General features: G+C 45.7%; 24 non-coding genes across 24 annotated transcripts; all 24 read left to right on the forward strand.

Annotated features, from left to right (window-relative positions):
* The first annotated feature begins 60 nt into the window (after positions 1 to 60).
* On the forward strand, positions 61 to 134 carry trnai-aau (transfer RNA isoleucine (anticodon AAU)). The gene has a single exon. It is a non-coding gene; the product is annotated as a tRNA-Ile (tRNA).
* An 82-nt stretch (positions 135 to 216) lies between these two features.
* Positions 217 to 289, forward strand: trnaf-gaa (transfer RNA phenylalanine (anticodon GAA)). Its single transcript has one exon. It is a non-coding gene; the product is annotated as a tRNA-Phe (tRNA).
* Positions 290 to 752: 463 nt separating this feature from the next.
* On the forward strand, positions 753 to 826 carry trnai-aau (transfer RNA isoleucine (anticodon AAU)). Its single transcript has one exon. It is a non-coding gene; the product is annotated as a tRNA-Ile (tRNA).
* A 618-nt stretch (positions 827 to 1444) lies between these two features.
* Positions 1445 to 1518, forward strand: trnai-aau (transfer RNA isoleucine (anticodon AAU)). Its single transcript has one exon. It is a non-coding gene; the product is annotated as a tRNA-Ile (tRNA).
* Positions 1519 to 1600: 82 nt separating this feature from the next.
* Positions 1601 to 1673, forward strand: trnaf-gaa (transfer RNA phenylalanine (anticodon GAA)). The gene has a single exon. It is a non-coding gene; the product is annotated as a tRNA-Phe (tRNA).
* Positions 1674 to 2136: 463 nt separating this feature from the next.
* trnai-aau (transfer RNA isoleucine (anticodon AAU)) lies at positions 2137 to 2210 on the forward strand. Its single transcript has one exon. It is a non-coding gene; the product is annotated as a tRNA-Ile (tRNA).
* An 82-nt stretch (positions 2211 to 2292) lies between these two features.
* Positions 2293 to 2365, forward strand: trnaf-gaa (transfer RNA phenylalanine (anticodon GAA)). The gene has a single exon. It is a non-coding gene; the product is annotated as a tRNA-Phe (tRNA).
* Positions 2366 to 2828: 463 nt separating this feature from the next.
* Positions 2829 to 2902, forward strand: trnai-aau (transfer RNA isoleucine (anticodon AAU)). Its single transcript has one exon. It is a non-coding gene; the product is annotated as a tRNA-Ile (tRNA).
* Positions 2903 to 3520: 618 nt separating this feature from the next.
* On the forward strand, positions 3521 to 3594 carry trnai-aau (transfer RNA isoleucine (anticodon AAU)). The gene has a single exon. It is a non-coding gene; the product is annotated as a tRNA-Ile (tRNA).
* An 82-nt stretch (positions 3595 to 3676) lies between these two features.
* Positions 3677 to 3749, forward strand: trnaf-gaa (transfer RNA phenylalanine (anticodon GAA)). Its single transcript has one exon. It is a non-coding gene; the product is annotated as a tRNA-Phe (tRNA).
* A 463-nt stretch (positions 3750 to 4212) lies between these two features.
* trnai-aau (transfer RNA isoleucine (anticodon AAU)) lies at positions 4213 to 4286 on the forward strand. The gene has a single exon. It is a non-coding gene; the product is annotated as a tRNA-Ile (tRNA).
* An 82-nt stretch (positions 4287 to 4368) lies between these two features.
* Positions 4369 to 4441, forward strand: trnaf-gaa (transfer RNA phenylalanine (anticodon GAA)). Its single transcript has one exon. It is a non-coding gene; the product is annotated as a tRNA-Phe (tRNA).
* Positions 4442 to 4904: 463 nt separating this feature from the next.
* On the forward strand, positions 4905 to 4978 carry trnai-aau (transfer RNA isoleucine (anticodon AAU)). Its single transcript has one exon. It is a non-coding gene; the product is annotated as a tRNA-Ile (tRNA).
* A 618-nt stretch (positions 4979 to 5596) lies between these two features.
* On the forward strand, positions 5597 to 5670 carry trnai-aau (transfer RNA isoleucine (anticodon AAU)). Its single transcript has one exon. It is a non-coding gene; the product is annotated as a tRNA-Ile (tRNA).
* An 82-nt stretch (positions 5671 to 5752) lies between these two features.
* trnaf-gaa (transfer RNA phenylalanine (anticodon GAA)) lies at positions 5753 to 5825 on the forward strand. Its single transcript has one exon. It is a non-coding gene; the product is annotated as a tRNA-Phe (tRNA).
* Positions 5826 to 6288: 463 nt separating this feature from the next.
* trnai-aau (transfer RNA isoleucine (anticodon AAU)) lies at positions 6289 to 6362 on the forward strand. The gene has a single exon. It is a non-coding gene; the product is annotated as a tRNA-Ile (tRNA).
* Positions 6363 to 6444: 82 nt separating this feature from the next.
* Positions 6445 to 6517, forward strand: trnaf-gaa (transfer RNA phenylalanine (anticodon GAA)). Its single transcript has one exon. It is a non-coding gene; the product is annotated as a tRNA-Phe (tRNA).
* A 439-nt stretch (positions 6518 to 6956) lies between these two features.
* trnai-aau (transfer RNA isoleucine (anticodon AAU)) lies at positions 6957 to 7030 on the forward strand. The gene has a single exon. It is a non-coding gene; the product is annotated as a tRNA-Ile (tRNA).
* An 82-nt stretch (positions 7031 to 7112) lies between these two features.
* On the forward strand, positions 7113 to 7185 carry trnaf-gaa (transfer RNA phenylalanine (anticodon GAA)). Its single transcript has one exon. It is a non-coding gene; the product is annotated as a tRNA-Phe (tRNA).
* A 463-nt stretch (positions 7186 to 7648) lies between these two features.
* On the forward strand, positions 7649 to 7722 carry trnai-aau (transfer RNA isoleucine (anticodon AAU)). The gene has a single exon. It is a non-coding gene; the product is annotated as a tRNA-Ile (tRNA).
* An 82-nt stretch (positions 7723 to 7804) lies between these two features.
* trnaf-gaa (transfer RNA phenylalanine (anticodon GAA)) lies at positions 7805 to 7877 on the forward strand. Its single transcript has one exon. It is a non-coding gene; the product is annotated as a tRNA-Phe (tRNA).
* Positions 7878 to 8340: 463 nt separating this feature from the next.
* Positions 8341 to 8414, forward strand: trnai-aau (transfer RNA isoleucine (anticodon AAU)). The gene has a single exon. It is a non-coding gene; the product is annotated as a tRNA-Ile (tRNA).
* Positions 8415 to 8496: 82 nt separating this feature from the next.
* On the forward strand, positions 8497 to 8569 carry trnaf-gaa (transfer RNA phenylalanine (anticodon GAA)). The gene has a single exon. It is a non-coding gene; the product is annotated as a tRNA-Phe (tRNA).
* Positions 8570 to 9530: 961 nt separating this feature from the next.
* trnai-aau (transfer RNA isoleucine (anticodon AAU)) lies at positions 9531 to 9604 on the forward strand. The gene has a single exon. It is a non-coding gene; the product is annotated as a tRNA-Ile (tRNA).
* The last annotated feature ends 80 nt before the right edge of the window (positions 9605 to 9684 follow it).

Consider the following 9684-nt stretch of genomic DNA (forward strand, 5'->3'; position numbering starts at 1 on the left):
TTCTTGCGCCAGCACTGGCCGAGGCTCTGTGCATCCTAAAAATGTCGCTTCGTAGCAAGCGGCCGGTTAGCTCAGTTGGTTAGAGCGTGGTGCTAATAACGCCAAGGTCGTGGGTTCGATCCCCGTACTGGCCATGAGGTACATTTTGAGTGTCAAAATCAGGAGTCACTTGCATGTGTATGGTCAAGTGTGCCACATAATTAATATTAGTGATGTGCCGAAATAGCTCAGTTGGGAGAGCGTTAGACTGAAGATCTAAAGGTCCCTGGTTCGATCCCGGGTTTCGGCATTAGTTCTCGTTCTATCTTTATCCTCTGCTTTGCCTACAAGGAAACTTCGCACAGCTTTTTTTGTGGGCATCAATTGTGTGTGCCTACAGCTCCTCGGAAAGTTAGTCGTGTCATTCTTTTACATCCAACATTGTGACATCAGTGTTACATGAAAGTTGCTTTTCATTGTTACATGACAGATGGTTGTTGTTAGACAAAGCTGCATGAAGTGTGAACTGGAACGTTCTTGGATCCACAACAAAATGTGTTATTTTGGAGAATGTGGGCATCGATCCCACTACCTCTCGCATGCTAAGCAAGCACTCTACCATTTGAGCTAATTCCCCATCCTTGTTAATTTGCCACAAGCAGCAACCAAGAGGGTCTAGTCTTGTCAGGCTATACTGTTGGTGTACTTGTTAGTTCTTGCGCCAGCACTGGCCGAGGCTCTGTGCATCCTAAAAATATTGCTTCGTAGCAAGCGGCCGGTTAGCTCAGTTGGTTAGAGCGTGGTGCTAATAACGCCAAGGTCGTGGGTTCGATCCCCGTACTGGCCATGAGGTACATTTTGAGTGTCAAAATCAGGAGTCACTTGCATGTGTATGGTCAAGTGTGCCACATAATTTATATTAGTGATGTGCCGAAATAGCTCAGTTGGGAGCGCGTTAGACTGAAGATCTAAAGGTCCCTGGTTCGATCCCGGGTTTCGGCATTAGTTGTCGTTCGATCTTTATCCTCTGCTTTGCCTACAAGGAAACTTCGCACAGCTGTTTTTGTGGGCATCAATTGTGTGTGCCTACAGCTCCTCGGAAAGTTAGTCGTGTCATTCTTTTACATGCAACATTGTGACATCAGTGTTACATGAAAGTTGCTTTTCATTGTTACATGACAGTTGGTTGTTGTTAGACAAAGCTGCATGAAGTGTGAACTGGAACGTTCTTGGATCCACAACAAAATGTGTTATTTTGGAGAATGTGGGCATCGATCCCACTACCTCTCGCATGCTAAGCAAGCACTCTACCATTTGAGCTAATTCCCCATCCTTGTTAATTTGCCACAAGCAGCAACCAAGAGGGTCTAGTCTTGTCAGGCTATACTGTTGGTGTACTTGTTAGTTCTTGCGCCAGCACTGGCCGAGGCTCTGTGCATCCTAAAAATGTCGCTTCGTAGCAAGCGGCCGGTTAGCTCAGTTGGTTAGAGCGTGGTGCTAATAACGCCAAGGTCGTGGGTTCGATCCCCGTACTGGCCATGAGGTACATTTTGAGTGTCAAAATCAGGAGTCACTTGCATGTGTATGGTCAAGTGTGCCACATAATTAATATTAGTGACTTGCCGAAATAGCTCAGTTGGGAGAGCGTTAGACTGAAGATCTAAAGGTCCCTGGTTCGATCCCGGGTTTCGGCATTAGTTGTCGTTCGATCTTTATCCTCTGCTTTGCCTACAAGGAAACTTCGCACAGCTTTTTTTGTGGGCATCAATTGTGTGTGCCTACAGCTCCTCGGAAAGTTAGTCGTGTCATTCTTTTACATCCGACATTGTGACATCAGTGTTACATGAAAGTTGCTTTTCATTGTTACATGACAGTTGGTTGTTGTTAGACAAAGCTGCATGAAGTGTGAACTGGAACGTTCTTGGATCCACAACAAAATGTGTTATTTTGGAGAATGTGGGCATCGATCCCACTACCTCTCGCATGCTAAGCAAGCACTCTACCATTTGAGCTAATTCCCCATCCTTGTTAATTTGCCACAAGCAGCAACCAAGAGGGTCTAGTCTTGTCAGGCTATACTGTTGGTGTACTTGTTAGTTCTTGCGCCAGCACTGGCCGAGGCTCTGTGCATCCTAAAAATGTCGCTTCGTAGCAAGCGGCCGGTTAGCTCAGTTGGTTAGAGCGTGGTGCTAATAACGCCAAGGTCGTGGGTTCGATCCCCGTACTGGCCATGAGGTACATTTTGAGTGTCAAAATCAGGAGTCACTTGCATGTGTATGGTCAAGTGTGCCACATAATTAATATTAGTGATGTGCCGAAATAGCTCAGTTGGGAGAGCGTTAGACTGAAGATCTAAAGGTCCCTGGTTCGATCCCGGGTTTCGGCATTAGTTCTCGTTCTATCTTTATCCTCTGCTTTGCCTACAAGGAAACTTCGCACAGCTTTTTTTGTGGGCATCAATTGTGTGTGCCTACAGCTCCTCGGAAAGTTAGTCGTGTCATTCTTTTACATCCAACATTGTGACATCAGTGTTACATGAAAGTTGCTTTTCATTGTTACATGACAGTTGGTTGTTGTTAGACAAAGCTGCATGAAGTGTGAACTGGAACGTTCTTGGATCCACAACAAAATGTGTTATTTTGGAGAATGTGGGCATCGATCCCACTACCTCTCGCATGCTAAGCAAGCACTCTACCATTTGAGCTAATTCCCCATCCTTGTTAATTTGCCACAAGCAGCAACCAAGAGGGTCTAGTCTTGTCAGGCTATACTGTTGGTGTACTTGTTAGTTCTTGCGCCAGCACTGGCCGAGGCTCTGTGCATCCTAAAAATGTCGCTTCGTAGCAAGCGGCCGGTTAGCTCAGTTGGTTAGAGCGTGGTGCTAATAACGCCAAGGTCGTGGGTTCGATCCCCGTACTGGCCATGAGGTACATTTTGAGTGTCAAAATCAGGAGTCACGTGCATGTGTATGGTCAAGTGTGCCACATAATTAGTATTAGTCATGTGCCGAAATAGCTCAGTTGGGAGCGCGTTAGACTGAAGATCTAAAGGTCCCTGGTTCGATCCCGGGTTTCGGCATTAGTTGTCGTTCGATCTTTATCCTCTGCTTTGCCTACAAGGAAACTTCGCACAGCTGTTTTTGTGGGCATCAATTGTGTGTGCCTACAGCTCCTCGGAAAGTTAGTCGTGTCATTCTTTTACATGCAACATTGTGACATCAGTGTTACATGAAAGTTGCTTTTCATTGTTACATGACAGTTGGTTGTTGTTAGACAAAGCTGCATGAAGTGTGAACTGGAACGTTCTTGGATCCACAACAAAATGTGTTATTTTGGAGAATGTGGGCATCGATCCCACTACCTCTCGCATGCTAAGCAAGCACTCTACCATTTGAGCTAATTCCCCATCCTTGTTAATTTGCCACAAGCAGCAACCAAGAGGGTCTAGTCTTGTCAGGCTATACTGTTGGTGTACTTGTTAGTTCTTGCGCCAGCACTGGCCGAGGCTCTGTGCATCCTAAAAATGTCGCTTCGTAGCAAGCGGCCGGTTAGCTCAGTTGGTTAGAGCGTGGTGCTAATAACGCCAAGGTCGTGGGTTCGATCCCCGTACTGGCCATGAGGTACATTTTGAGTGTCAAAATCAGGAGTCACTTGCATGTGTATGGTCAAGTGTGCCACATAATTAATATTAGTGACTTGCCGAAATAGCTCAGTTGGGAGAGCGTTAGACTGAAGATCTAAAGGTCCCTGGTTCGATCCCGGGTTTCGGCATTAGTTGTCGTTCGATCTTTATCCTCTGCTTTGCCTACAAGGAAACTTCGCACAGCTTTTTTTGTGGGCATCAATTGTGTGTGCCTACAGCTCCTCGGAAAGTTAGTCGTGTCATTCTTTTACATCCGACATTGTGACATCAGTGTTACATGAAAGTTGCTTTTCATTGTTACATGACAGTTGGTTGTTGTTAGACAAAGCTGCATGAAGTGTGAACTGGAACGTTCTTGGATCCACAACAAAATGTGTTATTTTGGAGAATGTGGGCATCGATCCCACTACCTCTCGCATGCTAAGCAAGCACTCTACCATTTGAGCTAATTCCCCATCCTTGTTAATTTGCCACAAGCAGCAACCAAGAGGGTCTAGTCTTGTCAGGCTATACTGTTGGTGTACTTGTTAGTTCTTGCGCCAGCACTGGCCGAGGCTCTGTGCATCCTAAAAATGTCGCTTCGTAGCAAGCGGCCGGTTAGCTCAGTTGGTTAGAGCGTGGTGCTAATAACGCCAAGGTCGTGGGTTCGATCCCCGTACTGGCCATGAGGTACATTTTGAGTGTCAAAATCAGGAGTCACTTGCATGTGTATGGTCAAGTGTGCCACATAATTAATATTAGTGATGTGCCGAAATAGCTCAGTTGGGAGAGCGTTAGACTGAAGATCTAAAGGTCCCTGGTTCGATCCCGGGTTTCGGCATTAGTTCTCGTTCTATCTTTATCCTCTGCTTTGCCTACAAGGAAACTTCGCACAGCTTTTTTTGTGGGCATCAATTGTGTGTGCCTACAGCTCCTCGGAAAGTTAGTCGTGTCATTCTTTTACATCCAACATTGTGACATCAGTGTTACATGAAAGTTGCTTTTCATTGTTACATGACAGTTGGTTGTTGTTAGACAAAGCTGCATGAAGTGTGAACTGGAACGTTCTTGGATCCACAACAAAATGTGTTATTTTGGAGAATGTGGGCATCGATCCCACTACCTCTCGCATGCTAAGCAAGCACTCTACCATTTGAGCTAATTCCCCATCCTTGTTAATTTGCCACAAGCAGCAACCAAGAGGGTCTAGTCTTGTCAGGCTATACTGTTGGTGTACTTGTTAGTTCTTGCGCCAGCACTGGCCGAGGCTCTGTGCATCCTAAAAATGTCGCTTCGTAGCAAGCGGCCGGTTAGCTCAGTTGGTTAGAGCGTGGTGCTAATAACGCCAAGGTCGTGGGTTCGATCCCCGTACTGGCCATGAGGTACATTTTGAGTGTCAAAATCAGGAGTCACGTGCATGTGTATGGTCAAGTGTGCCACATAATTAGTATTAGTCATGTGCCGAAATAGCTCAGTTGGGAGAGTGTTAGACTGAAGATCTAAAGGTCTATGGTTCGATCCCGGGTTTCGGCATTAGTTCTCGTTCTATCTTTATCCTCTGCTTTGCCTACAAGGAAACTTCGCACAGCTTTTTTTGTGGGCATCAATTGTGTGTGCCTACAGCTCCTCGGAAAGTTAGTCGTGTCATTCTTTTACATCTGACATTGTGACATCAGTGTTACATGAAAGTTGCTTTTCATTGTTACATGACAGTTGGTTGTTGCTAGACAAAGCTGCATGAAGTGTGAACTGGAACGTTCTTGGATCCACAACAAAATGTGTTATTTTGGAGAATGTGGGCATCGATCCCACTACCTCTCGCATGCTAAGCAAGCACTCTACCATTTGAGCTAATTCCCCATCCTTGTTAATTTGCCACAAGCAGCAACCAAGAGGGTCTAGTCTTGTCAGGCTATACTGTTGGTGTACTTGTTAGTTCTTGCGCCAGCACTGGCCGAGGCTCTGTGCATCCTAAAAATATCGCTTCGTAGCAAGCGGCCGGTTAGCTCAGTTGGTTAGAGCGTGGTGCTAATAACGCCAAGGTCGTGGGTTCGATCCCCGTACTGGCCATGAGGTACATTTTGAGTGTCAAAATCAGGAGTCACTTGCATGTGTATGGTCAAGTGTGCCACATAATTAATATTAGTGATGTGCCGAAATAGCTCAGTTGGGAGAGCGTTAGACTGAAGATCTAAAGGTCCCTGGTTCGATCCCGGGTTTCGGCATTAGTTCTCGTTCTATCTTTATCCTCTGCTTTGCCTACAAGGAAACTTCGCACAGCTTTTTTTGTGGGCATCAATTGTGTGTGCCTACAGCTCCTCGGAAAGTTAGTCGTGTCATTCTTTTACATCTGACATTGTGACATCAGTGTTACATGAAAGTTGCTTTTCATTGTTACATGACAGTTGGTTGTTGCTAGACAAAGCTGCATGAAGTGTGAACTGGAACGTTCTTGGATCCACAACAAAATGTGTTATTTTGGAGAATGTGGGCATCGATCCCACTACCTCTCGCATGCTAAGCAAGCACTCTACCATTTGAGCTAATTCCCCATCCTTGTTAATTTGCCACAAGCAGCAACCAAGAGGGTCTAGTCTTGTCAGGCTATACTGTTGGTGTACTTGTTAGTTCTTGCGCCAGCACTGGCCGAGGCTCTGTGCATCCTAAAAATGTCGCTTCGTAGCAAGCGGCCGGTTAGCTCAGTTGGTTAGAGCGTGGTGCTAATAACGCCAAGGTCATGGGTTCGATCCCCGTACTGGCCATGAGGTACATTTTGAGTGTCAAAATCAGGAGTCACTTGCATGTGTATGGTCAAGTGTGCCACATAATTAATATTAGTGATGTGCCGAAATAGCTCAGTTGGGAGAGCGTTAGACTGAAGATCTAAAGGTCCCTGGTTCGATCCCGGGTTTCGGCATTAGTTCTCGTTCTATCTTTATCCTCTGCTTTGCCTACAAGGAAACTTCGCACAGCTTTTTTTGTGGGCATCAATTGTGTGTGCCTACAGCTCCTCGGAAAGTTAGTCGTGTCATTCTTTTACATCTGACATTGTGACATCAGTGTTACATGAAAGTTGGTTGTTGCTAGACAAAGCTGCATGAAGTGTGAACTGGAACGTTCTTGGATCCACAACAAAATGTGTTATTTTGGAGAATGTGGGCATCGATCCCACTACCTCTCGCATGCTAAGCAAGCACTCTACCATTTGAGCTAATTCCCCATCCTTGTTAATTTGCCACAAGCAGCAACCAAGAGGGTCTAGTCTTGTCAGGCTATACTGTTGGTGTACTTGTTAGTTCTTGCGCCAGCACTGGCCGAGGCTCTGTGCATCCTAAAAATATCGCTTCGTAGCAAGCGGCCGGTTAGCTCAGTTGGTTAGAGCGTGGTGCTAATAACGCCAAGGTCATGGGTTCGATCCCCGTACTGGCCATGAGGTACATTTTGAGTGTCAAAATCAGGAGTCACTTGCATGTGTATGGTCAAGTGTGCCACATAATTAATATTAGTGATGTGCCGAAATAGCTCAGTTGGGAGAGCGTTAGACTGAAGATCTAAAGGTCCCTGGTTCGATCCCGGGTTTCGGCATTAGTTCTCGTTCTATCTTTATCCTCTGCTTTGCCTACAAGGAAACTTCGCACAGCTTTTTTTGTGGGCATCAATTGTGTGTGCCTACAGCTCCTCGGAAAGTTAGTCGTGTCATTCTTTTACATCCGACATTGTGACATCAGTGTTACATGAAAGTTGCTTTTCATTGTTACATGACAGTTGGTTGTTGTTAGACAAAGCTGCATGAAGTGTGAACTGGAACGTTCTTGGATCCACAACAAAATTTGTTATTTTGGAGAATGTGGGCATCGATCCCACTACCTCTCGCATGCTAAGCAAGCACTCTACCATTTGAGCTAATTCCCCATCCTTGTTAATTTGCCACAAGCAGCAACCAAGAGGGTCTAGTCTTGTCAGGCTATACTGTTGGTGTACTTGTTAGTTCTTGCGCCAGCACTGGCCGAGGCTCTGTGCATCCTAAAAATATCGCTTCGTAGCAAGCGGCCGGTTAGCTCAGTTGGTTAGAGCGTGGTGCTAATAACGCCAAGGTCGTGGGTTCGATCCCCGTACTGGCCATGAGGTACATTTTGAGTGTCAAAATCAGGAGTCACGTGCATGTGTATGGTCAAGTGTGCCACATAATTAGTATTAGTCATGTGCCGAAATAGCTCAGTTGGGAGAGTGTTAGACTGAAGATCTAAAGGTCCCTGGTTCGATCCCGGGTTTCGGCATTAGTTCTCGTTCTATCTTTATCCTCTGCTTTGCCTACAAGGAAACTTCGCACAGCTTTTTTTGTGGGCATCAATTGTGTGTGCCTACAGCTCCTCGGAAAGTTAGTCGTGTCATTCTTTTACATCTGACATTGTGACATCAGTGTTACATGAAAGTTGCTTTTCATTGTTACATGACAGTTGGTTGTTGCTAGACAAAGCTGCATGAAGTGTGAACTGGAACGTTCTTGGATCCACAACAAAATGTGTTATTTTGGAGAATGTGGGCATCGATCCCACTACCTCTCGCATGCTAAGCAAGCACTCTACCATTTGAGCTAATTCCCCATCCTTGTTAATTTGCCACAAGCAGCAACCAAGAGGGTCTAGTCTTGTCAGGCTATACTGTTGGTGTACTTGTTAGTTCTTGCGCCAGCACTGGCCGAGGCTCTGTGCATCCTAAAAATGTCGCTTCGTAGCAAGCGGCCGGTTAGCTCAGTTGGTTAGAGCGTGGTGCTAATAACGCCAAGGTCGTGGGTTCGATCCCCGTACTGGCCATGAGGTACATTTTGAGTGTCAAAATCAGGAGTCACGTGCATGTGTATGGTCAAGTGTGCCACATAATTAGTATTAGTCATGTGCCGAAATAGCTCAGTTGGGAGAGTGTTAGACTGAAGATCTAAAGGTCCCTGGTTCGATCCCCGGTTTCGGCATTAGTTCTCGTTCTATCTTTATCCTCTGCTTTGCCTACAAGGAAACTTCGCACAGCTTTTTTTGTGGGCATCAATTGTGTGTGCCTACAGCTCCTCGGAAAGTTAGTCGTGTCATTCTTTTACATCCGACATTGTGACATCAGTGTTACATGAAAGTTGCTTTTCATTGTTACATGACAGTTGGTTGTTGTTAGACAAAGCTGCATGAAGTGTGAACTGGAACGTTCTTGGATCCACAACAAAATTTGTTATTTTGGAGAATGTGGGCATCGATCCCACTACCTCTCGCATGCTAAGCAAGCACTCTACCATTTGAGCTAATTCCCCATCCTTGTTAATTTGCCACAAGCAGCAACCAAGAGGGTCTAGTCTTGTCAGGCTATACTGTTGGTGTACTTGTTAGTTCTTGCGCCAGCACTGGCCGAGGCTCTGTGCATCCTAAAAATGTCGCTTCGTAGCAAGCGGCCGGTTAGCTCAGTTGGTTAGAGCGTGGTGCTAATAACGCCAGTTCTATCTTTATCCTCTGCTTTGGCTTCAAGGAAACTTCCCACAGCTTTGTTTGTGGTCATCAATTGTGTGTGCCTACTGCTCCTCTGAAAGTTAGTGAGGTCATTCTTTTTCATCCGACATTGTGACATCAGTGTTACATGAAAGTTGCTTGTCGTTGTTACATGACAGTAGGTTGTTGTTAGACAAAGCTGCATGAAGTGTGAACTGGAACGTTCTTGGATCCACAACAAAATGTGTTATTTTGGAGAATGTGGGCATCGATCCCACTACCTCTCGCATGCTAAGCAAGCACTCTACCATTTGAGCTAATTCCCCATCCTTGTTAATTTGCCACAAGCAGCAACCAAGAGGGTCTAGTCTTGTCAGGCTATACTGTTGGTGTACTTGTTAGTTCTTGCGCCAGCACTGGCCGAGGCTCTGTGCATCCTAAAAATGTCGCTTCGTAGCAAGCGGCCGGTTAGCTCAGTTGGTTAGAGCGTGGTGCTAATAACGCCAAGGTCGTGGGTTCGATCCCCGTACTGGCCATGAGGTACATTTTGAGTGTCAAAATCAGGAGTCACTTGCATGTGTATGGTCAAGTGTGCCACATAATTAATATTAGTGAT

This window comes from Salvelinus fontinalis, unplaced genomic scaffold (assembly GCF_029448725.1).
Source record: "Salvelinus fontinalis isolate EN_2023a unplaced genomic scaffold, ASM2944872v1 scaffold_1029, whole genome shotgun sequence".
NCBI lineage: Eukaryota > Metazoa > Chordata > Actinopteri > Salmoniformes > Salmonidae > Salvelinus > Salvelinus fontinalis.